The sequence below is a fragment of the Martes martes genome, assembly GCF_963455335.1.
Source record: "Martes martes genome assembly, chromosome: 3".
In the NCBI taxonomy this organism is placed as follows: domain Eukaryota; kingdom Metazoa; phylum Chordata; class Mammalia; order Carnivora; family Mustelidae; genus Martes; species Martes martes.
In genome coordinates, this window is record NC_137890.1 from 180,821,012 (window position 1) to 180,826,726 (window position 5,715).

Sequence of the window (5,715 nt, forward strand, 5' to 3'; positions counted from 1 at the left end):
AACTGTTTTCTATTTGCTGGAAAGGAAGTGGGTTTTATGAGGGCTGACACTTACCATCAAGGCAAGGAGGTATCTCTCCATTGATGTCAGTGACTATGTGAGAGGCATTACTGTTTACAGGGGTTCAGTTTAATCCATTGGATTGCTGAGAATTTTGAAAACAGAGGGAAACGTTACCCTCATTCTGGTTCCAATATAATGAGGGAAAGAGGCAATGCCTATTTTCAAAGCCACCCTACTCCACTGAATCAGTAGTTACTGGGGATAACAGGATCTAAAAATAGCCACATGATAAATAACATGTTTTTTGATACCTTTCTATCTTCCACGATTTGCTCCAGAGATAGAAACCCTTTGAAAGAGGACAAGAAAAAAAGGGAATTATTACAGAAATGGAAATGAAGATGTATCTGGAAGAAGGGAGACGTAGGAATCAGAGAAATATTTATATCACATTCACTGCAGATTGTAATTCTCCAAATGATAGGGTCTATTTTAATCAAAACTAAACTCTGTCCTGCATATTACAGCAGAGTTTGTAGAAACCAGGAATTCTGTGCCTAAGCCTCAGATGAAAACAAGAAAGTTGAAAAGCCTACCCATGGTCTCTCCACCTCTGCAGGGAGATAGAACAGACAATAACAACAATAGTAATAATAATATAAATAAGTAGATTTGTATGTATGTAAGTGTTTATATGGAATATTCATCCTAATGTAAAACATGCATAAAATTCAATGTAAAACCATATATACTTAATATGTATAAAACAAAATAGAAATAGCTAATATTACTATATTAATTTGGATTATTTGTGTATGTGAATTTATATTACATTTTATACATGTATTATTTCATTTAATTCTCCTAACCATTTTATGAGATGGGGACTGCTAATCTTCCGTTTTACAGATGAGAAAAACTGAGGCAGAGAGTTGTATAGTACTGGCACAAATCAAATAGTAAGTGGCAATGCTGGGGTTTGGAGAGTCTAGTTCCAGAGTCCTCACTCATAACCAAAAGGGTAGAGCCTCTCAAGCCAACCATCCGGAGGTCTGAACCACTTCCAAGATGCTGGATCCAGGTTGGGTTTCTGGGGAATAACAGGGCAAGACCAACTGTCAGCCTGCAGAAGGGACATCCAGGTGAGCAGCTGAGATCAGGAGGTCAGGGCAACCAAGGTTTCAGTTCAGTGTATGACCTCTGATGCAGAATCCAGCTGTGAAGCTCTAGGAGAGCAATGAGGGCTCCCGGACCAGAGCCAAGGAGCTGCACAAATAAAGTAGGAGGCTGAGCCTGCAGTGATCCCACTAAGTCTCTGCTGTTCCCCAAGGACCTTTTTTTTTTAGGGCTCCTAGGCCTCAGTCGTGGGTGTGAAAGAAACTATTTGAGGTGTTGAGCTAGCCTGAGCAGGAAATACTGATCCACCAAGACCCCTGGGAACCTGTTACCCTGATTTCCTTCTTTTCTCTTCCAGTGTACTCCCTGATAGCATCAAGAGGAAATGCCTCCAGACCCATGGTCATTGTACTGGAGTCCTTTTCTAGCAAAAAGGAGACAGTGGAGAATAATGGATTTTTTTCTTACCTTGTTGTGGCCAAGCTCTGGAATTAAGTCTGGAAAGCTCTTAATTTCATCTGATAAAAGCTACCACAAACTCTGGAGCTCAGCTGTGGTTCTGCAGAGGACACTAGGGCAGGAATCTAGTAATGGACATTTATGGAGTACATACCACATGCCAAAACTGTGTTTCACATGGATGATCTCATTCCGTGCTCACAGCTACGCTATGACAGAGATCTCACAATTATTCCCATTTCACAATGAGAAAACTGAGACTTAAAGAGATTAAGTAATTAGTCCAAGCTCACACAGCCGATAAGTAATGGAATCAGTTCAACCCCAGACGAAGAAACCAAGTTCTGTGAGATGTCTGGGGGGCTCAGTTCATTAAGCAGCCAACTCTGGATTTCAGCTCAGGTCCCTGGGATCGAGCCCCGTGCTAGGATCCCCATTCTCTCCCTCTCTCTGCTCCTCTCCCTGCTCACTCTCTCTAAAATAATAAACAAATAAATCTTAAAAAAAAAAAAAAGGAAAGGAAACTGAATTCGACACTCTTAATTACCACACTATACTCATGTGCTTGTCTTCATTTATCTGGTCAGAAATTACTGGTCACATGATTTGGGGCCTCATATTTTGGTGGAAGAAGGGTGCACTTAGGTCCCAGACAAAGTTCTAAAATATTCTAATGCAAAAAAGTTTTCCTAATAAATTCAGGTGCTATGTTTCTATCTCAAGGAGAGGAAAAAAACTTTATGTATGGTATGGCTCGGCCTTAGTTCAACTGGATTTGCATATTCTTATTTGTTCTGAATCTCTTTGCTTTTTCCCAACCAACACGATTCTCTGTAAGCCACTTGGTGATGACTGATATTAAAGGGGAACAGGTCTTACTCGGATGTAAATGTGCCTTATGTCCAAGACCCCTGGGAGTGATCCTGTCCGGGCTGCCTCTTCTCAAAAATCTCAGTTAAGAATGCAATTACTTGTGGTTTTAAATATTCAGAACTACTTTTCATGTGCTTGGAAAATAAACTGGGCAACAATTTCCGTTCACCCCCCAGGAAGCACTTTATATTTGCTTTTTTCTTTTTTTCTCTTTTTCATTCCATGACTTAAGAGGGTTTTGATTTGTGTGTGCAGAGGCCTGGGGTGAGGGTGGGGAATGGAAAGTCTGTTACGTTAAAAATGGAATGTTTATTATTCCTTGCCTTGTGGGCACCAGCCTGGGTGGTGCTGTGTGCTTGCTTTTTTGAAGTTCCACAGGTGAATAGCTTTCTTCTGCTTTGCTTGAAACCTACTGAAAGCAACATGTGCATGTGTAGAGGAGCCCACACACCAGAGCCACCGAGCTCCAACAGTGGGGTTTTTAAAAAGCTCCTGCAAAGTTATTCATGCTTCACCTAAACTTGGTTTGCCATTCTCTGGTAGAAAAGCATCGAAAGAGAAGTGTTCTCCCTAATCAGGATGGTTTCTCCTCCTCATTTCTCTCCATTGTTGAGAGGTACCACCATCCAGTCGGTGAATCAGCCAGAAACCTGTGTGTCAGCTCCCTCTGCTCCTCGGAAATTCACCAGGACACCCTATTGTTCTACTTCCTGGCTGCAGCCATCTTGTTTCTCTTCTTCTCTTGCCAGTGTCATTGCTTTAGATCAGACCTCCAGCATCTCTGTCCTGATCTCTCTGTCCCCACGTTTGTCCCATTTCAATCTGTGTCCACAGTACACCAAGAGTAAGTAATCTTTACAAAATGTAAATCTAATTCATCTTGCTCCCCTACTTAGCACCCTCCGTTGGCTTCCTGTAAGTCTTAGGTAAGACCCAACCTCCTTACAAAATGCTCTACAATAGGCCCCAGTTTAACTTCATCTCTTGCCACATTTGCTCTTTCTTCCTTCTGCAATGGATGCCTCAGCCATATTGAATGATGTGGTGTTCTTCAAATTCCCCAAGCTACCCTTCCTCCAAACGCCAGGAGCCCTCTTCTTGTTCCTACTCTCCCTTCTCAATACTGCAGCCTCCCTTCTCCAGCAAGAATTCTACCACTCTTCAGGCCTTTGCTTACACACCCATCAATACATCAAAGATGCCTTTCCTGATTCATTCACTACCAATTACTTCCATAACTAAAGTCCAAAGAAGATGTCTTCTTTGCATCCATATCTTCAATGTTTAACACAGCGCCAGGGGCACTAATAAGATACTATATGTTAACTAACTTGAATTTAAATTAAAAAAAATTTCCACCATCACTATTTGCTGAATGAATGAATGTTTGAAGAATCCTTGATTTTTTGAAGGAACCATATTACCTCTGGAATAATCACCAATTAAACACTTTGCTCTTTGAATCATAATTTGAGGGCAGAAAATTATCAAGATGTTTGCATTTCATACTGAAATTAATTCAATAATATAATAATCATTCTGATTTATCTCTTATCCAACCTTTTGTCCATCTCTAAACATCAAACAAAAGAACAGTCTGTTTTAACAGCCAAATAGTTTCTAAATTAAAAGTAATTAATTCATGAAGCCCAGAAAAATAATTGCACATTTCCATAAACAGTGAAAACATCAGTTTAAGATGTAACTATAAAGTGAACTATTTATATTTTTAGCAAAAATACCCCAACATAGTCCCTTTGGCAAACAAGGCCTTCCTTCTGGTGATGGTGCCATTGCACAAAAACATCATAAAGCCCCTCCCTGGATCTCATTCCCTTTAGCCCCTCCAGGGTTCTGGTCCCCTCAGTCCCATCTTTAGCCCCTGGACCACCTACTATAGCTCCTTCCCTTTTATTTAGGGAGCTGGGAGCTCTCCAGTCATTAACACATTTCCTCAGACCCTGCAACCCCTGCCATCTGTTGCTCTCGCTCCTTTCTAAGGAAGGAGATGTCCATACTTAGTCTTCCTAGATATTCTTGAATGCACTGTAGATTGATTTTTGTCTCTATCATTCCATTCAAACTCTTTTCCCTAAGCCCACCCATGAGCTCTACAATGCCAACTCCAACCCAAATCCTCTATCTTTCCCTTCCTTGACCTCTCTGAAGCATTTGATGCTATACTACTTTATGTTGATATTACACATTCTTTATCTTGAAACAGTCCCACCCATTTCTGATTGAGTAATCAGAACCAAGAACCATTATGCTTTTTTAGACCACTTTGCATATGCTTAATCTGATCTATTATGTGCTGAATTAAAGTCAAACTCTCAGAAGGAAACCTTTAGCTTCCTGATTTCAAATATTTCACTGCAGCCCCTTCAAGGTCCCCATATATGGTCAGAATCATTGCTGTCTTCTTTTTAACATCTCTCAAACCCCTTCCAGCTTGAGCCTCTTTGCTAATTCTTCCCATGTTTCTGTCCTCCTAAATGTTGATTTGATATTCCCCAGAACTGAAGCTTCAATTCTCTGCTTTCCTCCTTCTATATACTCTACCTAAGTGATCAAGCAGATGATGTCTTGTCAATTAAAAAATTACATGGTTAAAATATCTGCCCCATGTCTCTTCTGTGATTCTGTGATTCAAACAAATGTTTGAACCATAATGGCATTGCTGAAATAAGTACATAATCTTTCCCAAAAGACTGAAACTCAAAAGACTCACAAGCTTATACGCATACAGGGGCCAGGAAGATGGAACACATGAATGAAGCGGACCTGGTATAAAGCAATAGGGAGGGGAGGAAACCAGGGCAAATTGGAGACCACAAAGGAGAAGTAGCCAATTAGATCCAGCTATACATTGCTAAAATAGAATACAAGTCCAATGGAGCCATACTTGCTGAATTTTTCCAAAGAGATTGGAAAGTCTAGTTTTGGTGGGAAATATTCCAATTCTTAAATTTTGCAACTCATTTAAAAAATTTAAAATATAGTGTGAGCCAGCACTATAGGAGGCAGGTAAAACATTCAAAGATCCAGTTTGGCCCATGAACTATCAATTTTTAACCTCTGTTTTAAAAGATAACTCTTTTGGGGTGCCTGGGTGGCTCAGTGGGTTAAGCCTCTGCCTTCAGCTTAGTCCATGATCTCAGAGTCCTGGGATCGAGCCCCACATCGGGCTCTCTGCTCAGCGGGGAGCCTGCTTCCCGTCTTTCTCTGCCTGTCTCTCTGCCTACTTGTGATCTGTCTGTCAAA